Consider the following 24,964-nt stretch of genomic DNA (forward strand, 5'->3'; position numbering starts at 1 on the left):
TACTTCCCATATTAGAATAAGCCTGACAATTATAGCTATGTTGTCTCATCAAAACATCTCCTTTTACAAACTATAAAAACAAAAAAAATATTCTCACATTTCCTTTAAATTTAACTTATAATGAAAACCATCATTGTGTTAACATTTCACAAAGCTAAGTATTTTACATTCACTGTCAGGGCTATATTTCTATTAAATATAACACATTTTAAACTCCTGCATGAAAACTATTGCCCACCATTAAAAAATAAACAAGTAACATATAAAAATCATTCCTATACCTTAAGAAGTCAAGAAGGAATGCAAATTCAAATGCCATCATATAAACTATGTGAAACATCCCTTTACAAAATAGACCCCATTAGCTGAGCAACTTGCCACAAAAAAAATCAGAAAAACAGATAAGCTATCACTACTTAGAAAGCAGATCTTGGAACAGCTGATGAGAAAAAAAGAGGTGTACTTCTTTCAGGATCTGATAAAATCCGTGTAGGCTCTGTGTAGAGCCTACACAGAATGTATCCATGTACATGGCCACTGTTCCTCTCAGCAGTGCACCATACTTATTAATTATGGTGTGCACCTAAGGGAGGTTACAGCAACATGGATGCTGAATCTGTGTAAGACTGCCGGTGCAGCCAAACACCTTTCAGCCTGCCCACCTTGACTGAAAGGTGTACAAGGCATTTTAATTAATTAAACTGCATTCTAATTTTTTTTTTTTACATTTATGTGCTTGCTTGTTTATGCGGTGCATTGCATAACTATGCTTAGCTTTGTGCAAATATATATCAGACATCCGCTAGACATCTAGAGATAGAAACCAGATGCATTCAGTGTTAATAAATACTTTTTTTTTCTTTTTGTGCTTGTTTGTATGATACAGCACATTGCTTAGCTAGGCATAGTGTGGCAGGCTTAATCATTAAACACTCGTTAGACATCTAAAACTAGAAGTCAGATGCATTCAATATTAATCTTTTTTTCTTTTTGTGCTTGTTTGCGCGATGTGGCACGTTGCTTAGCTAGGCATAGTGAGGTGTACTTAAGCAGTAGATATCCGCTAGACAGCTAAAAATAGAAACAAGATGTATTCAATTGTTGTAAGTCTGCTGTGCTTAGCAATGTGCAAACCTGTGCAGTGAAGCTGTGCTTCGCTTACAGGCACCTTTGCAGTGCATTTAAAGATATTCCAGTTCCATTCACTATCCCACTAGTTAGATAGGTTAAGTCATGATTTACAGTGTAATAAGTCCCAGGTTTGAGTCCTGGCTAGTAATGCTTTTCAGATATAGTGTTGTGATACTGCATCAGGTGACTGAAACATTGGTTGACTTTAAACTAAATAATTGTTACTTTTAGCAACAGGTAGAAAAGCTGCATGATGCTAAGCAGTGCTTAAACATGGTCAACAGTCTTTTCTAGTTTGTGTGCTGCTAAGCTTCACTTAAACATGGATTGTGTAGGTTTGTAAGATGCTAAGTGATGCAATACTTTTTTGAAAATTACAATATGATGTTCAAGGGCAGAAAAGCAGCCTATATAAAGGCCAATAGGCAGGAATTTCACATCATGCCTTGACCTTTGCAGTGCATTTAAAGATATTCCAGTTCCATTCACTATCCCACTGGTTAGATAGGTTAAGTCATGATTTACAGTGTAGTAAGTCTCAGGTTTGAGTCCTGGCTAGTAATGCTTTTCACATATAGTGTTGTGAAACTGCATCAGGTGACTGAAACATTGGTTGACTTTAAAGTAAATAATTGTTACATTTAGCAACAGTTAGAAAAGTTGTGTGGTGCTAAGCAGTGCTTAAACATGGTCAACAGACTTTTCCAGTTTGTGTGCTGCTAAGCTTCACTTAAACATGAATTGTGCAAGTTTGTAAGATGCTAAGTGATGCAATACTTTTTTGAAAATTACAATATGATGTTCAAGGGCAGAAAAGCAGCCTATATAAAGGCCAATAGGCAGGAATTTCACATCATTCCTTGAAGTCTGACCTTGACTGTGGGTATGGCTGCTGGAGTTGATGAGAGAGTATGTTTTAAGGCACAAAAGTGGAGTGTGTAGGAGTCCAGGGTTTTTACTGGACTCCTTGAACAACACCATGAACCCCGGCTGTTACAGGGTGATTACCAGGGCACAGAGTGTAATTCTGATGACTGGCTTAATTTGGCCAGGGACCTTACCATTGCAACTGGTATCCCCCACACTGGTGAGCAGTGTCATCACCACTATTATGACCTGAAACATTGGAAGAGGGGAACATTGGACACCTGGGTCCAAAAGGCTAGGGATGGGTACACCTGAAGACATGTAGATATGTTTTCCAGTAATTTATAAAAATACAGGCTGAATCTGTGCAAAATTGGTATGCATAATGGTTTGCTTCTCTTACCACAGCTGCAAAAGAAAGGGCTTGCAATGTACACTCCCAAGTGAGTGTTTGGCCAGGATGAGGTAAGGGAATGGTACGTAAGAAAATCATCAAAGTAATAACATAATGCACAGCTTAATAATACAATAAAGTAAATGCAGATTTTGCAGTCTTAACAGTCAGGTATGAAACACCTGGAACTTCTTACATCTTTATTAATGTGTCAGTGCATATCTTAAATGGTAAAGCAAGTTAAATCAAGTAAGCATGCAGTACTGTGTAGCATAGCTTCCAACCATCAGTTAATGTTATGGTCTACCCAGATTAAGAAGCACTGTGCTGGTCTGCTCACTGTCTGAAATATGCTGTAGGTTACACTCAATAAATGAACAGGCTATACGTTTAAGTTAACAGAAGTCCTAGACAGCTATCCATGTGTGTAAATGCCAGATTTGATGCAACATTAATCAATAAAGTTTAAAAGGAGATGGTGCTTTGATAATTAATTTCCTTCAAATAAAGTGTTCAGTATTCCTGTAGTCAGTGCTTGTGGGTTCTAATCCAACACCAGATAAATAATAAATGTGAAGTATAAATAAAATAAATAAATAATGTGCCGACATATCTCATATATAACTGCATTGCCATACCCAGAATTATGGACAAGCTTGGGTTCTGCTCATTTGTCTGATATATGCTGTAGGATGCAGTTAATAAATGAATAGGGTAAATGTGTAAGATAATGTAACTCTACATATCTATGCATGTATGAAAATCAAGATTTGAAACAACATACCTCAATAAAGTGTAAAAGGAGATACTGCTCTGATAATTTAAAGTTTTCAAATAAAATGTTCAATAGTCCTGTAGTCACTGTTTGTGTGTTCTAATCCAACATCAGTCAACTGATAAATGTGAAGTAATAAATAATATGCTAACATAGCTCAGAAATAAAAGTGCTGCAATATCTAGGTTAAGGGTCAAGCTTGTGTTCTGCTCATTTTGTCTGAAATATGCTGTAGATTGCAATCAGTAAATGAATAGGGTATAAGGGTAAGTTAACAGAAGTCCTAGACAGCTATCCACATGTGTAAATGCCAGATTTGAGGCGACATTAACCAATAAAATGTAACAGGAGATAATGCTTTGATAATTACTTTTTTTAGAAATAAAGTGCTCAGTATTCCTGTAGTCACTGCTTGTGGGTTCTAATCCAACGCCAGACACAGCTATGCATGTGTGTAAATGCACGATTTGACACAACAGGAATCAATTGTTTGTCTTTCGGCTTTTTCCTGGTAAGGGGTCGCCACAGTGGAACGCCGGTCCGCTAATAATTGGCAGTAGATTTTTACAAAATGCTGAGGTGCCAGCTCGACGCACAACCTTCAACGAAGGCATGCCCATTTACGCACGCATGTCTTTCGAACGCTACCCAACCGCGGAGAGGACATGCAGACTCCAGACAGAAGGCACTCCCAACAACAGGAATCAATTAAAGTTTTAAAAGAGATGGTGATCTGAAGATTTATTTTTTAAAATAAAATGGTCAGTCTTCCTGTAGTCACTGCTTGTGGGTTCTAATCCCACACCAGCCAACAGAGAAATGTCCAGCTGTCAACTGTAATTAGTGTAAACAATCATACATCTCAACTATTGCAGAATGTAATGACTACTGCCCCATATGTCTGGTCCTTTGATTTGCAGATATATGACATTACTTGGAATGCAATTTAATGGTAAATCTGTTATCAGAACACTTTGCTACTAATGTATGAGCACACAATGTAAAAATGTTCCCTGTTGATGTGCCTTTGTGCCACCATTTCGTATGGCTTGGCCCATAATGTCCCATCTTAACAGGCTGAGAGCTATGTACGTGCAACATCATCTATATAAAATAAGCAGTCAGTGTTCTCACAAGTGAAATTTAACATATCTTGAAGTATGTAGTAGTTGTCTGTGTATTTATATTATCTGTAAAGCTACTAATGTTTTTCTTTTCTCTCTCACCCTAGTTCTATTTATTAATTATATTTATTATTATAATTTGATATTATCATATTATTTGTAATTACCTGTTATGCTGGCCTTAATGTATAATTTAATATTGCTTTGCTGTTAAAAAACTTTCATTAACATTATTTATTGTTGTGTTCCTCATTATATTATTTTCAGTTTCTTTCCATTACTCAATATTGTGTTCTCTTAGGTTATTAATTAAATATTTGTTGGTTATGTTTATTTTTCATTATGTTTAGATTTAATTTACCACAGTTCTACAGGGTAGGCCGGTTCCCAGTGATCCACCTACCTTGGTTCCCTTGGCTGAGACACCAGGGCCCAGCATGTCTGGGCCACAGCTGGTGGCACCTCCTGTGCTGCCCATGCACTGCCTGTACTACCTTCTCCATCAGGTAGTTCCACCCACAAGGTGGGAGTCGTCCCCCTCTAGGAGTGGAAGTGAAGGGATGCTTTTCTCACCCGTAATGGAATGCTAGGCATGGTGTGTGGGCTGCTGTGTTAAACTGTTGGTGCACTCCTATGGTGGATGGAGAGTATGCTGTTCATCCTGCCAGGAGCAATGAGGGTACAATGCTGATAGTCCCATGGGTGAGGACTTGAGTCATACTGCTATCGTGTCTGATGTCCATGGGACTGGGATTCCACAACACCCTCCCCAGCCAAGGTGCTCACTCCCATCTTGTGTAACACACCAACCCTGTCTGCTGTCTTGTCTGTTTGCAAAAGCATTCTGACCTTCCCAGCTTACCTTCCCTACACATACCTATGTCCCTTCCCTAACATTCCACTCTCACCTTAAAAAAAAAAAAAAATACGCACCTGTCCACAAAAAAATATTGTCACATATATAGTTCTCCATTTCACAAACATGTCCAGTGGGCACATCTAATTTGGTCCAATTATCTTGACAATGCACTTACGTTGACATCACCCATCTCTCTGGGGGTGATGGTCCAAATTCAGCTAAAAAACTGTTAAAATGCATAGTTATTGTTGTAGAAGAAATGGATAGCTATGGTTCTTTCCTACTCCCTTCCTGCATATACCTACCTGCCTTTCACTATGTTTGTCCCCCTTCTTGCACCCCATTTCACCACTGTCCTATCTCCCCATTTTTTATATTTTTAAAGAATTTTTGCATTGCTAAGCTATGCTAAATGGCGATATATTGATATATGTACTGGAAAAAAAAGTAATCACTTTCAAAAACTACACCTGTACCCTATTTCCAATGCAGGACCACTGCATCTGCAGAACAGTACATCAACCTGCCAAGCCACACAGCCTGTTAATTAACACAGGTGTTTTAAGGTAAAAATAGTAATTGTCATTTTCCTGTCATTAAGCCCATTTAAGCCATGCTGCACTTTGTGTCACATTGCGCAAATCAGCTATAAGATTAATGGAAAAATAGGAGTGTAAACTGGGTTTCTGGTAGATAAATACATCACTATACTACCATACACATAATAATAGATGTTAGTGAGGTATGTAACAGCAAGCAAGTGTGCAATTATATCTACAACATGTAAAAATAGACCTGCTATAACAATGACTCGGTAGTTCAATCTGTTAAATGCTGTGAAAACATTAATTTTTGGTCCACATGGTCCTGGATTCAAATACAGCTGTGTCTAGCATTTAAAATACATGCATGTGTACATCACCAGTGTAGATTCTGATATATACGACTGCCTCATCACTTATTTATCCACCTAAAGCAGTACAGTTTGAATGCCTGCTTCTAAATAATGGCAGTTAAAAGCCTAATGATAGGAATACATTTAAACTATTCCTATTACAAGACTAGAAAGTGCATAGAATGTCAGCTCATGCATCAGTATGAATTTCCAGAGGATTTTGATGTATGTCATTCAGATGAGGCCCAGTCATATCAAACTGCAACCCACAATGATTTGCTTGTGATATTACAAATAACCACAGCAGCACAAGTAACATGCATATATGGAGGTTGTGCTAGAAGCAACAGTTGCTAACACACACATTAATGATGCCTTTGTTGATTTGTACATGAAAAAAAGACCATGTAGGATTTATTGAATTCCCCCTTGTTTTCATGATTCATGGTAAACTGCAGTATTAGTCTTTATTACAGCCACAAACACTTGCATTTTATTCTCTGTATAAGTAGAAAAGACACTACAGTGGTCGTGCAATAAATAGGATGAACATCTTTCACTAGAAATGTCTTTTGAAATGACAGCCACACATTTTGCCAGTAGTTATTTAACTGTAAATGTTGAAAATAACTCTGCTCTGCAGTGCCATTTAAAACAATACAGTGGCTTATTATAAGCAGCTGTTTTATGTCAGTGGAACAACTGGGGCTGGGGGACAGTATTTCTGCATTTGTCAAATTTTGGCATAGGATCATTTACATTTATAGTTGCAGTTTGCTAGAAACTAGTCACTGTCATGTTAAGGGTGCTACTTTAAATGTGCTATGCCATAAGATATAACAGATAAATACTATGATGTATTTTATGAAATGCAAGTAGCACAGTAGGTAGCATTGCCAACTCATAACAAAAGGTCCTCTGGTTTGATTCTTGCCTGGGGGTAATTGTTTGATATTCTGTAACTCATTAGTTTGACTCCTTGAGTAGGGAGACTACATGATTGATAATGTGGACATGTATACATCAAGTCAGAGACTGCTGTTTACTGGAGTATTCCCTTTTCTGTGTGTGTGTGTGTGTGTGTGTGTGTGTGTGTGTGTGTGTGTGTGCGCGTGTGTGTGTGTGTGTGTGTGTGTATAAATATATATATATATATATATATATATATATATATATATATATATATAGACAGAGGTAACCTGTAAATGGCTCATCTCCCAGGTCCATGCTTACACTTATCAAGGGTATCAGAACTTGTCAGAGATTTGGGATGCATGGCTAGGCTTAAAAAGAATAGCACCATGGGCATTGCTGTATTTTTTAAATCAACTGTTTTTCTCTTTTACACATTTTGATTTATATTTCTGTTTTTATTATGTTCTCATTTGCTTAAATCTTAATAAAAAAATAAAAAAAGAAAGAAATAGCGCATTGAATCTAGACTTCATGATAGTGTATTAACACCTGTAGGTCAAAGTAATCCACAATTTTGAGAAAATTAATAGCTTTATGAGCTTGTGATTTCAAATGAGATCAAGCCCCCTGCAATGCATCAGGTAGAAAACTATCTCTTGTACTCCCTCGCAACTTACTCAAACATTTGTGAGATTAGTGCATCCTAACAAATAATTTAAACCTGCACATCAAAGTGGCCTCAAACCAGAAGAAAATGTGTTTTGTTATACAGAACAATCATATGCTATAAAAAGTTTTATCACTTTAATTGTACCAAACTAGTCACATTCACACAGTATATTTCTTTCCAGTGTCTCCCATCACTGATAGGGCTGTCTGCTGTTCTTTTCAGTCATTTCACAATCAGACCTTACTTTCACTTCACAGAATCTAGAAAAGGCCAAAGGTGATTTGTACAGGATGGCACTTCTCACACTACTTAAGCAAATATATATAAAGAAAAATATAATCCAATAACTGCCCAACTGTCACTTAATTGGCTTATTTATATGAAAACAAGGCTGACAATAGTACTGAAAGGGTTTCAAGATGTATGAATGTTAGAGGAACACTATTCAGTCCCACTGATATTTCCCGTGTTCATAATTTTTTATCCTTCATAAGAACCGCTATTAAAATGTTATTGTGTATACACAAAGTTACCTTGTGTTTTTTATCATTACTGTAAAAAATGATAAAAGTATTATAAAAGGTTGATTAGATCCTTGACATGGCTAACTGCCTATGCATGTTTCTTCAACAAACTGGCATCAAGAAACAGAAATGTTCATAAAGATGATAGAAATCATCCCCTGTATGCAGGCAAGGATAACAATTATTTAAAGCAGTTATGTCTTTCTGTTTTCACTTAGGAATGCATGCACCATAAACCTGTAATGTTATGCTTCTAATCTGTTGAGCTCCTCTTGAAATCAGACTCACTAATTTCTGTAATAAGCACGTCAATGATCTGAATAAGAGAACTTGAACACAGAGCTCTCCATCTCTCCTATCTCTTGTGTTTTTTTTAAGTGGTGTAAAATGTATTTCTTACAGACTGTCAAACCTTAGACATTTTACTTTGCTGGTTTATTAATTTTAGATCCCTCACATCTTCCATAATTAGAGCTGAGCATCTTTGATAAGGTGATATTCCTGGCCTTATAAATGATGAAGAAAATAATCACTATATAGCTAGAGTTTTCATTTAGAAGAATCTTTTCTCCTCTTAGACGCCAGAGAACCAATGGAATCTCTCCAGACGTGGTGATGAGCTTCAGAATGCAGTCATTCTATAACAGATAAATTGTCTAAGACAAGGGTGACCACATGCAAATATTTCAGCATCCTCGTTTGTATAAATAAAGCACTACTAGACTTCAAGCATGTGAAACGTAGAATGCTAAAGTAATGTGCATGTAAACAGTTACTAAATAAGTCCAAACATATCTAGCAGTCTGTCTGCACTTTATAGCATTTCTAAAGCAAGCTACTCTACTTGCTTCATTACATTAAGTGTGAGCTATATCGTGACGATTTGTCAATAGTATGGAGTACACATCAGAAACATTTGACTTTTACATTTGTGTATATCTTTATGTATGAAAGCCTGCAATGTTTCTATAGTTCTTTGAATTCAGTGGTTCTGAAACTTTGCAACCTGGAGGACCCCTTTTGATAAAGGAAATATTTTTGCGGACCCATATATTTTATATTATGGTAATATTAATAAATAATTAATATTAAAGCATTATTTGAATTGAAGAAATTAGTTTTATTTGTAAAGGATTACAATTTAAACAGACTCCAGCTTCTAAAATTGTCTGATGAGCTAAACATGCACTGGAGTTAATTTCTAGAATGAGTAGTAGTGCATTAAGGTATTTCCAAATATTATTTAATTTCACTGTTTCTGTGTTGATAGAGAAACAAGTTTTGCATTACAATAGATTTTCTGAAGGATATGAACTCTAAAATTGAAATGTCTGCCGTTATTTTCTGACATCAGTGCTCAATGACTTGCAAGGAATTTCCCAGAAAAAGCACAGATTTGTGAGAAACAGACAAAAAAAATATGAGGCAAAAATGTGGACATTCTGTGAAAATCTGTATAGTTGAGGGCAATACTACTGACCTCTTACACACACATACACCTCTCACCTTCTTACACACACACACACACACACACACACACACACACACACACACACACACACACACAAACACACACGCACCTCTCTCCCTCACACACACACACACACACACACACACACACACACACACACACACACACACACACACACAAAGACCATGTGCTCTGGACAAAGCCACAAATATTGGGGGAATATAGTCCCAAATATAGGAACACCTGTCCAATATTGCTCTTACAGACTTACAAAGTTGATAGAAAAACAAGTTTTGTATTACCATGAATTTTCTGAAGGATATGAATGGTACAGCTGAAATATCTGCCATTATTTTCTGACATCAGTGCTCAATGACTTGCCAGAAAAAGCACAATTTCACAAGAAACAGACAAAAAAATTATGAGGCAAAAATCTGAACTTTCTGTAAAAACCTGTACAGTTGAGGGCTACACTATTGAGCTCTTAACTCACACATACACTTCTCTCCTTCTTACACACACACACACACACACACACACACACACACACACACACACACACACACACACACCTCTCTCCCTCTTACTTACACATGCACATAGACACTTACATACAAGACCATGTGCTCTGGACAAAGCCACAAATAATGGGAGAACATAGTTCCAAAGCTAGGAACATCTGTTAAATATTACAAACTTACAAAGTTGATAGAAAAACAAGTTTTGGATTAGTACTAATTTTCTGAACAATAACTATAAAACTGAAATGTCTGCCATTACTTTCTTACTTCAGTGCTGAATGACTTGCCAGAGGCTAGTATAACTATCTGACTGACTGGAGGGAAGGTAACAGTTTGTTGAATTTTTCCTCCAAGTTCCAACTGCCACAACTGCCATACAGGAAACATCGGCACTGTATAGGGCAAGTAATCATCATTCCATGTCAGCCGCAAACGTGAAAGTTAATAAAGCAGCTGGTTAGCCGCGAATGCGGAGACATGGAAGGGAAGTGTGTTTGTATTTTTCTTTTTTCTTTTTCAACACAGTGACTGCAGAATAGTAAAGTGGAACTCCATGTACCCCTAGAATTTATCATATGGACCCCTAGGGGTCCACGGACCACAGTTTCGGAATCGCTGTTCTAATTAAATGAAAAAAAAAGGCATATAATTAGTCATCACGGAGAATAACGTTACCTCTGACATTTTATGAATTCTGTGTAGGATTCTGCAGATATGCATTGCTGACTATAAGATTATCTGTGTTCAGATATGTATATCAGATCCATATTTTAGAAATGTTTCAAAACTATGTGCTTAATGTGTCTTCAGGAGTTTGTGTAGTCCCCAAACTGCCCTTTATTGTTCAGTTGATCATATGCTTAACCAATATGGTTAAAGACCTTTTGAGAGGAGGCATATTCACTGATCTGAAGAACATATTTGGCATGGCTTATCATCAGTATCTACTTGTTCAGGTTTTGCATATGGCCTATGGACCTAAAATACCACTTAACTAGAAATGACTTAGCCAGATGCAAAACCTGAGCAAGTAGATACTGATGGTTTACTTACAACAGACTCTGCTTCTTCAGACACTGACTCCACTTATTCTTACATGCTTTAAGGCTGCATTCTAGGCTCACCACTGTCCTCATTACTCATCTCATCTTTTGATAGTTCTGCTCTTCATGCTCTGTTTTTATGCTGATGACTTTGTTTTCCTGAAATTAAATACTAATGTGTGAGTTACCTACAGTGCCACAAAAAAAGGAATTTATAACAATGTAGCAGCAGGTTTACAGCAGACAGAATTTATTATTTTTTTAGTAGCTGTATTAACATCATTTCTATAACAAAGCAATGATAAAATTTAACATGTATAAAATAACCAGTATATACAAAAACTGACATTGTGGACTCATAGTCTCTGTGATAGCAATATAGGAGTGTGTATCCAACAAGGGACTTATTGGTAGATGTTAATGGATACTATTTCATAGGATAAGCGTACAAAGCTGAAGGGTACTGTCCTGCTACCTATAGGGTATTTTATTGCCTGTACTTGTGATTCTGTAGCTGCCCTTGTAGCTGGTATGCCTTGCTGTACACGAATAGCTATGTCAGCGCAAAGTATTGTGGGATTCCAAGGCTCAAAATGAGGGTGGTGAATGAACTACAACTATTACCCTCCTCTTCTTGTCATCTGGTATGAATTGAGTCAACACTTTGGTAAGTTTAGTTAACTATTCCTTGCCTTCTCAGGACCTGAAAGTTTCTAAAAGCATGGAAAAGTACTTATGCAACAAACATATTCACAGCTACTTTTCTGCAAGGCTGTGACAGATGCAGATGTCTAAAGCTATAAACCCAGATATATACTTCAGAATAGGTGACCTTTAAGTTTTAATCAATGCATTTAATGGATTAGGGTTCAGAAATATACCTAAAACCCTAAGTCGCCAACAAACCACTCAAAGGAAAGCAAGGATTTTATGCACATATAAGTCTGTGCCACACTTTTGTAGGTATTATTACCATTTTCAACTTGTTAATTCTTAAGACAGATAGACATGCAAAGTCCATGTGTACTGGAACAACATACTCTATGATTTGCCAGGGTTCTTAAAGACAAGCATGCAATCATCTGCAAAGAGTACGATGTTAGTATGGATATTAAACTGAGACCAACTTTCAAGCATGCCCTTTTTGTTAAAGAGTCTATGTAAGAGCTCTGTTTCAGTTAAGAACAGGGAAAAAGATAAAAGCCACCCCTTCTTTATTCCTTTGTATGGGCAGGAAGGCAGCAATAGTTTCCTGCTGGTAGCACCCCAACCAATGGGTAGGCATAAAGAGCTCTAATTGCGTAGATAAAGGATGGAAAAAAAGCCTATTCTTATCACTTTTCATAAATGCTGCCACTTAAAGAAGTCAAGGTTTCCCCATAATCCCAGCATATAAATGTCCAAGGTTCAAAGGTAATCTGCACTTGAGCAAATAGAGATAAACGTTGAGATTTTAATATAAAATAAGGTAGGAAAGTATTATGCTTTCAACAAGAACCTTAGCTTACAGATCAACATCAATGTTCAACAGTGACATAAGTCTGTAGCTCTGAACCTTAGCATTGATTTTCCCAGCAAAAGGAGTACCATGATAGTCTGAAGAATGAGGCTCTAAGTTTTCCATCATTTTCAAAGATTACAATTAGGTTATCAGACGGTTAGTTAATGGACTTTCTAAAATTTATTACAATTCTAAATTTAAACCATCTGGGCCTAGTGCCTTCCCAGAGGGAGAACATTTGTTTGCTGAGCTACTTTCATTTTCTGTAATAAGCCTTGCCACACTGATTGTTTCTAATTTTTCTAATGAAAGCAAATCTGCCTTAGCAATTAATACACTAAGGATGCTACTGACTTTTGTACTTAATAAGGTTTTGTCTTCATAAAATTCCTGGTTGCGGGCAGCAAACTCCCATTAATAACCCTGATTTTTGTGACTAAATCAAAACAAATTCTCCCCTAGAATATGTTATCATGGCTTGCCTTTTTTCTGTTGAATTTTAAAAGCTAAAAAGGTGCCTAGTTTCTTCCACTTAGACAACAATCTTATAGTTGTGTTTTGCAAGTATAATTAAGATTTTTCTGTTATGATTAACTGAGTATGGTGTTTCCAATAAATGGCCAACTATCCTAGAACTTACTAGCAATGTGTGCTCAATGTGCCCACAGAACCTATTGTAGGTTAATAGGTAAATACTTGGCTAGCTGCCCTTGTGGGCCTTTTATCTGTGAGGCAAACACCTTAACCATTATTGTCAACACGTAACCCCAAGACAGATAGCATGACTGACATTATTTTTGTTTGGCACATCTTTTCATAACATAGGTAATACTAGGCAAGCAATCAGCAGACTATTACACACCTAGCCAATAACCGGACAGTGAACAAAGGTGGAATCATAGGTTCATATGTAAGTATTAGGCTATCGGCCCTAGGGCCTATATAAGCCCAGCCAAATGAGGTTCTTTGCCATCCAGAAAATTATTTTCCTGTGTCCCTGTCAAACAGAGCCACAGCAGTGATCCCCGAGGTGAATTTCCTATTTCCCATCCAATTGTCAAGATTTCTCTTAAAGAGGGCTAATGAGGAGCTTTGCTTGACATGAATGGGCAACCTTTTTCAGAGCAAGGGAAGTCTCTGGGAAAGGAATCTATCCCTCCAGTTTAGGTCCATGGAGCATGTGGCTTGGAGAGATTGAGATTTCTTTAACTGGAGCATGTCCATCAGATCTGGGTTAGACATGGCTTTGTACGTTAGGCAGAGGTAACCTCGAAGTAAGCAGTATGTGATGGAGTAGAGCTGGAGTTTTTTGAGACGGTCGGCATATGGCATCTGTTTGAGGTGGGTAATCCTCTTAGTGAGGTATTTCTGTGGCCTTTCCAGCTGTTGCAGATGCCATCAGAGTTACATGCTAAATGGGGCGTTGTACTCTATGATGGGTTTGATAAGGGATGAATAGAGAGGAACGATGACCTCTCTTTTTCTGGAGGAGAACCCCTTAGTTATGAGGTGTGCCATGTAGAAGGATTTCATGACTACTGTGGTGATGTGATTATCAAAAGAGAGACTACTATCCACCCGTGTCCCAAGGTCTCTTATCACACTTTCAGTATTTAGCAGGCTACCACCTATGTGGTAGTTCATGGGTAAGGTATTTTTCCCAAAGGGGATGACAATGTACTTCTTGGCACTGAGATTTAGGCCGTGACTTTGACACCAAGCATCAGTCTCAGTGAGGCCTCTTTGTAAAATGTCCACATCCTTAGGTGAATCGATTATGGCTCCTAGTTTATAGTCATCTGTGAATTTCATTAGCCAGAGACTAGCTGTATTAGCCTGGACTTCAGAGAAGTAGATACCAAACAGGAGAGGACCCAGGACTGAACCCTGTGGTACTCTGCTTATCACTGATCTGAAGTCGAATTTGGAGTCGGCTACTTTCACTGTGTGGGTTCTATCAGTGAGCCAGTTGGCCACCCATCTTGTGACATAGGGATTTATCCCTAGTCCAGTGAGTTTATCTATAATACCAGAGTGGGGGATGGTGTCGAAAGCCTTGGCGAGGTCAAGATAGGCTGTGTGCACCACCTTACCCTCGTCTATGGCTCTGGTGACTGCTTCAAAGATGTCAATCAGGTTTAGGAGGCATGATCTACCTTTTACAAACCCAAACTGAGTGGGCACCAGAGTTTGGAGGTTACCTATGTCTTTGTTTATAAGCTCTAGGATGATGCATTCCTTGTCCTTGCAGACCAGGCTCGTCAGGCTAATGGGGTGGTATTTCCCAGGGTCTGTGGTGGCACCCCCTTTGTGCAGTGGGATAACTGTCACTGTGTGCCATTCCATAGGCACAAAGCCTGAAGTGAGGCTATGGTTGAAAATGGCACTTAGGTGGGGTGCCAGTTCATTCTGTAGTTCATGCAGAACGCAGCCTAGGATGTTGTATGGTCTCATGGATGCTGTGTTCTTGGCTTTGGAGAGTGCAGCCTTTACCTGTGCAGTTGTGATTTCAGGGGCTTTGTGATCCTCCGGTATGGGGATGGACCCTTTGGGTGGTGGTGGGGGGTAAAGTTTGCACTGAACCTGTCTGCCAGGATGTTGGCAATATCAGTTGGTTCGGTAAATGTAGTGCCATTGTGCTGTAGTTCAGAGCAGATCTGAGTGTTGTCATTGAGATTCTTGACATAGCTGTAGAAAGCTTTAGATCTGAGTGTTGCCATTGAGATTCTTGACATAGCTGTAGAAGGCTTTGTGGTTGTCTTTATAATCCATGGCGATTTTATTTTTGTAACTAGCTTTGGAGGGTTTTATGAGGGATCTCAGCTTCTTGCTGAGGCTGACCAGGGAGTTCCTGCAATCATGGGATTTTACTCTTTTTTGCAACAGTTTCTTCCTTCTGTAGTAGAACTTGTTTATAGCAGGGGACCACCAGATTGGCTTCCGTTTTCTGGAGGATAGCATCTTGGTTCTGTTGGGGATGGCATGGTCCATGCACTCGTGTATGTGCTTATACAGTGCATTTGTATAGGATTCAGCAGTCGTGCCACTATTTTCTATCTGTGTGGGTGTAATGAAGTTTGCCGCTTCTGAATTAAGAAGCATGAAGTTGGCTTTGGATAAGTTTTTTATGGTGGTTTCCTTAATGAGGAATTAATCAAACACTCATCTAAATACCTAAACTGAGAATTACAGTTCTCTAGAAGCATAGCCCTGGCCCACTTATGTAGATCTCCAGTTCCAGCTTTGACAAAATCCATCATATTCAAATACGTATATGGTTCCACCTAACATAATGCTTAACAAACTTTTGTATAGTCTGTCAAGGAAGAGACTTTTAGGATTAGGTGTTACATTCTACACAGCCTGTTTCTGGCATTAGTGCTTTGTCCTGTGAAGTTACAAGACATTGCCATATCGTCAGCTGGGGAGAGGGTAGACTGTCATTTTGAACTTTGTTCTCCCTGAAATGCATTGTAAGACCCACACCAGTAATCCAGCCTTGCAGAGTTTAGTCCCCTTAGCTGCAGAAAGATGTACCCGCATGGGAAATTTGCAGTTTCCTATACATGCCACCAGTCTTCTTGTTTCTTTTTTTTTAATTTTTATTTTAAAAGTTTTTAAATATTAACCCATTGCAATAAAGAAACATGACATATACATTTCACACAAAATAATTATTTACAGTAGTCCGTATTCAATCAAGTTAAAATATGTAAAGAAAATTGTTTTTTTTTTGTAATAAAGAGAATAATTATCATGCAATTAATATTTTTCCCATAAACTCTCTACTTTCAGCCAACTGATTCACATGGAATTATTATGATTACTTCTTATCTTAATAATGTAATTAATTAGAGCATCTTTGCAATATTTATAAATTCAACAATTGAGGGAGTATTTGAATTTTTCCAATGTTTAGTAACCACTTTTCTAGCCATTGTTAAAATATTCAAAATAACATGATATTGTGATTTAGGAATAACCTGAGGAAGTGGACTATTAAATATCAGTAAAAACTTAGTTAACTTAACATTGCCACACCATAATGCATTTGTACACATTATCCCAGAAAGGTTTTAAAACTTCACAATAAAAATTCATATGTTACCAATCTGCTTTTGAACTATAATTGTATCTCCAGCACTTAATATTTAATTTCTTGTATATAACTTCAAGGCTTTATGTAAAAATTTTCAGGAAAATATTTTCCAGGTTAGAGATGTTGAAGTATATCCAGATGACTTTAAAATCATTTTTTTTTATCAGAATCTTAAGTAATATTATTAGTTAATTGTTAAAAATGATCCCAATAGTTGTCTTTGATATTTAACTAGTATGGTTTTATTAATTTATACATATGTGATATGGACCCCTTATTATTATTTTACATTTGTTGACCAGGAAAGTCTAACAGCGAAAGGCCAGGAAGAAATATTCCAAACACATATCTTTGGAATGTGGGAGGAAGCCTATGTGAATGCAGGGAGGACATGCAGACTCCACACAGAAGGTACCCCAGCCAAGAATTGAACCAGAGAACTTCTTGCTATGAGATGACAACATTAACTGCTGCATCACTGCACCACCTAAATTAATTCTCCATTGTGCGGTCTCCTTCTTTCTAATAGCAGCTAATAAAACTTTTTTGTTTCTTGAGGTAACATTTTGCTTTGGGGAATGACATGTGTTTAACAAGAGTACAGATCGACAATGAAATATTATATCATTTGGTAAAAGGAAGGGTGATCACTGCATTCTAACAATTTAAAAGTCTGCAAATAACTTTGTTGTATCAGCCTTGTAGGTATATGTTTCCTACTGCACACAATCCCTATGAGTTTCAAAAGTTGCCCATATTGTTCTACAGTTATTACCGTTTTCTGTTAAAGCAGCTTCCATCCCAAGTTAATCATTTCTACTATACACTTGCTATAACCTTGGAACTTAAAATGGAAACACACAACCCAACACAAATGATTTTAGTACCTTGATGTGTGTGGCCTTCATGTTGCACTACTGAAAGCACACAGCATTAGCATTTATTTTCTTAAACCTTTGTTTAATTGCCTTTAACTCATAAGGCAGATTAAAGCCTCCTACACTTAAATAATAAACTTTGAACCATACAATCAAATAGCTTTAAGCAGACGTGCTGCCTAGGGGGTTACTAAGCAACCTCAACCTGTGAACATGTAAGTCAGTGTAAAAATGAGTGTTGTGGCTCCATGCACAATCTCACCGATGATAACATTATTCTTCACTTAATTGCTGCTCAGCTAGAATGTGTGGAACCCACGTTTTATTCTGCACTGTTCTCCCTTTATTCAGATGTGCTTTTTTAGTGTCTCCTTTTATTCCCTTGGTAGATGGCTAGAGCTGACAACCTGCTGTTTGCTCTTTGGCCCTGTAGCTGATGTTGTCACCATTGCCATAGTTACCATGCTGATGCTTTCCTCAGCCAGTTTCAAAGTTGTATTTGTTATTGACTAAAGTGTTGTCTTGCAGATGCCTTAGGAGTCCTCTCCCCCAGGCTAGCTGCCTGCCACTGTCACATTGACTCTTACCCCAAGATAGACGGTGTGAACCATTCAGCTGCAGAAACTGCTGAATAATTCTTTGCATTAGCAGCTGCTTACTGCCAGTGGTTTGTTAAAGGAAAGTCACTGCCAGTATAGCTGAAGCACAACTCAGACAGATATTAAAAAAAATTGGGCAGATCACTCATAAATGATAAGGACCATAAGTTTTATCAAAAGACATTTGTTTCTTAACTGTTCCTTTGGCAAAGTCCTGAAATAGATACAAGCTGGATACTAATGAGAGGAAGGAACACCCTTCACTGACAACAGATAAAATTTTGTCCTGATCTGCAGAATTTAATAGATGACGGTAATTGTCTGTAGGGGTGGGGAGGACAATGAAACTCAGGTGGATTTGTGGATTGGTGGACTAATTCTATGACTCTAGGCTGGGCATGAGTCAGATTTTGGGCTTTAGGCAAACAGTATTCGACAAAGTGACACAGATTTCTCCGCTTGGCTTTCTCTATAAATGCAAATAGCTGCAAGTTATTGTGGTGGATTCTATTATTAATGCATTAAAATGTTGCATTTGTCCAGACCATCTCCAAGTCAAGATTGCAGATTCTGCCATCAAAATCATGGACTTGGAAAAAAAGGGGTCACAGAGCTTATTTCAGTGGTAGCCATTAATATCAGACAGCTTCCAAGTTACTGTTTATGCTCTAAACTTTTTTTTTCTAATGATATCAGTGTCCTCCAGGGTCCTGGTCACCAACACTATATGGGTATCCATCTTACATAGTTGTTTCTGCACCTGCTGTTTGTCTAGCAGACTACCCACATTCCTTATTTCTTTCATGTGCTCTTTAAACAGTCAGATTCCTAAGGACCAGTCTCAGATTTAGGGATACACTGACCATATACATAATCCCATGACATTATAGACAGATTTACTGTGACATATCTTAAAATCAAGCCAGCTACATAGAGATAATGCTCAAACCAGTGTTGCTGGCCCTGCGCCCTGCTTCTAATTCTAAGTTAATTTTATTAAATTATATTCCATGCTGTTTGGAACTGCTCAGATTTGGGCCAAGGACTTCCCTCTTGTGTTATTGATTCCTGTAAGTGAAACCTGCGCATGTTACATTCTTCAAATACTGTCAAATCTGCCATAATCCTGTGTATTAGGTTCACTGTATCACTCACAGGGCTACTATAAAAGCTCTGTCTGAACCTCTAATTGCTTGCAAATATTGCTTTACTACGTAGTGCTTAAGTATGTTTGGCCACTGGGGAAATTATTTTCATTCTGAAGTTTGAATATATAATCTCTTCTAACCTTAGCCTTAGACTCCACATTTACTGAGAAACCATTCCATAATCTAATCACTTAACTTCTAGATTCATGACCCTAAGCAGGACTAGGGAATATCACTATGTTTAACTGATGGCTACCTGTTAACTAGGCCACTTCTCCTCATGGCTGGTTTAATTCCGCAATGACCTTATTCTGAATATATCCTTTCTGTCACATACAAGCTTCCATTCTCTTCTTCCCATTATGCTCTTGGGTCCCAGTGTAATGGGACATGGTTTGCAGTAAACAAAGTGCGCTTCTTTTAAAAATAGACTTTCCCTGTTTTGATGCTTATGAATATTTTGATTTACTGCACTTCAAAATTCAACTCCTTGTTTACTTTAAGTCCTCCTCTGTCTCCGTGTATCATAAGGATTCAGGCTAAACTACTTTCCTCATACATGGTAAGCTGCTCCCAGCTCTGCAGCAACAAACCAATCCATCTGCTGAGTTAATTCTTGTGTTTCAGATTGAATTTGTTTGTTCTGACGACTCGAGTGTTACTATCAGCTCATTATGAAATTAATATGATATCAATTTGTTTCATTATATTTTTTGTAACAGTATTTGTGTTTATATAGCTCAGTTTACAGGAGCTATTCTAGGATTGGTATGCTCTCTCTGATCTCTGGAGGGAACCCAAATAAAATCCAAGGCGTCCTTTGAAATCTGCAGAAAAATAAGTATTTTCATTCACTGTACTGCACTCTTAGACTGTGTATAACTGAATTGCCCCTACTTTTAACTGTATTTTTAGCCGTTTTAACTGTTTTTCTTTTTCACTCTTTCAACTGTTTGCTGTTTAAGACTCTTTTATTGCACATTGTATTTTCTAGTACTTGTGTATATTATAGCATATGCAGCAAAGGACCCATCGGAGTTGGAGATTGTTGGAATAAGGCTCAGTATTGAGCATTTCCATTGGCCAGCTTGTTTGAAAATTGCTTAACTTGTTTTAAGAAAGGGTTCTTACAGTTGCTACATAAGCACCATGTTTGCAGGTGTTTGCGCCTGTTTTAACACAGCTCCAAAGAATTTGGGTGACCAGCCACTACTCTACTATCTTCATCTGAGCAACCTGAGGCATGTGTTTGCACTTAGCGCAGGTTCATACAGCACCACGTAGTGGAGATAACCATTGGCAGTTATAGATGCAAAAGCTAATGTATATTTATTTTCCCTTAGAAGCTGCTCATCCTCCAATGGAGGAGTCCCTTAAATTGCACTTAGCTGCTCGGAAAGCACCTCAGTTCGGCTTTCTACAGCATTTGCCACTTTAACTGACAGCTACTAATCTCTAATAGTGTCATACTTCTTGAGAGCCCCCAATAGTATTGACCAAGCATTTAGCCCCCAATTAAACCACATCCTTCCTCTTTAAAGTAAGCATATTTCACCTGGATGGTCAGTTCTCCTCTGTTTCGCCTGCCAGCCTGATTGACATGGGTATCCTGAGGCAGTGTAACAATTTCCTCTTGTACACTGATGACTAACTACTCCTAGACCACTCAAGCTCAATTTGTGAGAGAGGCATATACACTAAGAATTTGGAATCCTTGCTCTCTTATTCACAGAACAATGATACTGAACAGGTTGTCAGCCCATATACTACACCTCCTGTACAAACCATGTTATCAACACATAAACCATCATACACAGAGGTACTCACCAGAAATTTACCCAACACCAGAGACCTCTGAAACACGAGCATGCTACACCTAATACAGTACCTACAGCACTCAGTACACATAAAACCACAAGCACAAGTGTCTCACCAAACAAGCCCCTAAGGCAAAATAGATCTAAACCAAATCTTTTTGTCATAGGTAACTCTACAGTGAGACACAGTGAGACACAAGATGTCCCACTCACCAGGCTAGACAAGGAGAATGTTGCGGTCAGCTGTCTTTTGGGTGCTAGGGTCCACCAGATCACACATTCACTCAAGTCTCTTCACAACAAGTACTGTTATGACTCCATCATAGTTCATATTGGTGTGAATGACTTGAGATGTACCTCACTGGACCATATGAAGACAGACATCACTGAGCTCTCTAAATATATGTCTCAGGCAGGCATGTCCCTAACTTTGAGCAGCATACTAACTTCACTTAAGTTGATACCACAATATAAACAAAAACTGATTGACTTCAACAACTGGTTTAGTTTCTGGTGTCATTCTAAGGGGATCCAGTACCTGTCAGCCTGGGATGACATGGTAGATAGACTGGTCTGCTTTGTTAGAGATGGTCTTCATCTGTCACTTCTGGGATTTTGATTACTGGCTAGGGTTTTTGCCTTCCACATAATGGCTTTTTTAGTCAATGTTACAACAACAAACTTCCTGACAAAAAATATCTTCAAAAAGCAACTTCAAGGTTACAATGATAAACATTACCAGCCTAAACCTAAAACTGCACTCACTGGAAGCAGACCTCACCAAAGAAGATGCTGCTATCTGTGCAGTAACAGAGACTTGGTTTATGGCTGCAGAAAGTACCCTGCCCATACCAGGTTATAATACCTTCTACACATTCAGACCACAAACTGAAAGGGTGTGAACTAAAGGAGGTGGAGTATCAATATTCATCAAAGATAAATACACCTCTAGATTGGTTAAACAAAACAATTCCCTTGAACTAATCCAGGTTGAACTGATTGTAGGTAAGACCCATCTCCGTGCTATTGCCTGTTATAGGACTCCCTCCATGAACCAGGATAACTACACTGCATGTGTAAAAAGTATGCTGAAAATAAAAATAGAAGGTACAATAACAATTAACTACTAAGAAAAACAAAAAAGTACTGAAGCTGACACAGCTGAAGGTAGAACAATAAACTTTAATGCACACAAAAGAGAGTAAGTGTTTTCACGGTGTGCTCTCACCGCTTCATCAGACTGTCCTGATGAAGCGGTGAGAGCACACCATGAAAGCACTTACTCTCTTTTTTTTACCTTCAGCTGTGTCAGCTTCGGTACTTTTTAGTTTTTCTTAATAACCACACTGCATACTTGGATCTACTTGAATAACCCAAGATACAGCCATACCCTGGTTTTAGATGACTTTAACTACCCATGTACAGACTGGGTAAATTATACATGTACTGAGACACTTACCCAAAGGTTCTTAGATTTCAACAACTCCAATGCCCTAGACCAGTTGGTTGATCCCCCCCCCCCCACATGAGGCTCAAACATTTTGGATCTGGTGCTCACTAACATGGGTGATTGTTGCACCACCCTATGCATGCGGCCCTCTCTAGTGAGGTCTGATCATAAATCAGTTTCATTAGAACTAACAATAACATCTGACCCCCATTAGCAGCGAATAGACTAAAAAACTTCTCTAAAGCTGATTACAACCTAATACATGATGGCATTAATAGCTTCATAGCCCCTGCCCTAACTGATGGCATGGACATATATACTGAGGTTTCCACCAATGCCTTGTATAAGCATCTGTAAAAATGTATTGACTCAGCTGTACCTGATAGGATTAAAACAAGATCCTCAAGAAAGGCCAAGCCTGCCTGGTGGACAGCTGACATTCACAGGTTATACAATAAGAGAAAGAAATTGGTGTCCAAGAACAAGAAGAAACAGTCTCTGAATTGGAAGCATTCCTTCCTTGGGTTAAACAAGCAAATAAGACACCTTGTAAGGCATTCTAAAGCTAACTGTGAATCCAAATTAGCCTCTTTCACTAAGGATAACCATAAGGCCTTCTTTAGCTACATTAGAAACCTTAAAGGAAAAACCCAGATCTGCCCAGAACTGGTTGTTAATGGCACCACATATACTGAATCCACAGAAATAGCCAACCTGCTAGCTGATAGGTTCAATGAAAACTTATCTCCCCGTCCTCGCCACATATCTGCTAAATCATCCATATCACCTGCCCTCCACCGAGTATCTCCAAAAAGCAGAATGTAAATGCTCTCTCCAAAGCCAAAAACACAACCTCTATAGCACCTGATAATATCCCAAGTTGTGTTATAAATGGATTAAAACAGGAACTAGCTTAACCACTGGGTACTCTTTTTAACCACAGTCTAACCACTGGTTTTGTACCTGCTGAATGGAAAACAGCAACTGTCATCCCGTTACATAAAGGAGGTGCTTCCACAGATGATGGGAACTATAGACTCATAAACCTGACCAGCCTAATCTGCAAGGCAATGGAAAGAATAATCATGGACTTATCAGCAAAGATATAGGAGACCTCCAAATGCTCAACCCGACCCAGTTTGGCTTTGTTAAAGGGAGATCCTGCCTTTTGAACTTGATGGACTTTTTTGAGACAGTCACTAAAGCCCTGGACAAAGGCAAATCCATGCATATGGCCTACCTGGACCTGGCCAAGTCTTTTGCCACTATCTCTCACTCAGGCATCATTGCTAAATGCATCTAGCTGCAGATCAATCCATATATTGTCAGGAGGGTTGCAAACTGGCTCACTGATTGAACATACACAGTCAAAATAGGTGGCTATACCTCCACCAGCAGACCCGTACTTGTTAGTGTTCCACAGGGATCTGTGCTGGGGCCACTGTTATTTGGAATCTACTTCCCAGAAGTACAGGCTAAAACAAAAGGGCTATGACTGACAAAGTTTGCTGATGATTGCAAACTGGGTGCAGTAATCAAGTCCCCAAACAATGTCAACATCCTGCAACAGGGACTTACACAGACAAAAAAATGGTGCCAAAGTCATGGGTTAAAACTCAATGGAAAAAAATGCATTATCATCCCCTTTGGCAAGGACAGTGTTCCTGCAGATTACCACATTAGTAACAACACCCTAAGCATACAATCAGTGGCAAGAGATTTGGGCACATAGGTTGAAAGCAACATTTCCTTTGACCATCACATCTCCACAGGGGTAAGCAAGGCTTTCTACATTACCCACTTCATAAGTAAGGGTATTGCATCCATAACAAAAGAGGTTAGAACCCCTCCTGTACTCCTCACTCATCAGGCCAATAATAGAGTACAGTGCTACCTTTGGTATGTACCTTACCAGGCACCCGCAGCAACTGTAAAGACCTCAAAGATTTCTTACAAATAAAATTCAGGGTCTTCAACATATGTCATACATTGACAGACTGAAATCACTGTCACTATACTATGTGTCTTACAGATTATTCAAAGGTGATCTCTGCCTTGCATATAAAGCAATATCAGATCCTTCTCTAATGGAAATACTGCACATTCATAAATGAAGTGGTATAAGATGTACTCGTTCCAGGGAACTCAGCCTAGTATGTGACATCAACAGGACTTGCTGGACAAACAGCTATGTCTCAGAGAGGTTACCTCTCCTCTGGATCAAACTTCTAATTTAGGTGAAACAGAGCCCCTTGCTGACCCTATTTAAGTGTAATTTGGATG

This window comes from Protopterus annectens, chromosome 6.part1 (assembly GCF_019279795.1).
Source record: "Protopterus annectens isolate FY-2018-M chromosome 6.part1, PAN1.0, whole genome shotgun sequence".
Classification (NCBI taxonomy): domain Eukaryota; kingdom Metazoa; phylum Chordata; order Ceratodontiformes; family Protopteridae; genus Protopterus; species Protopterus annectens.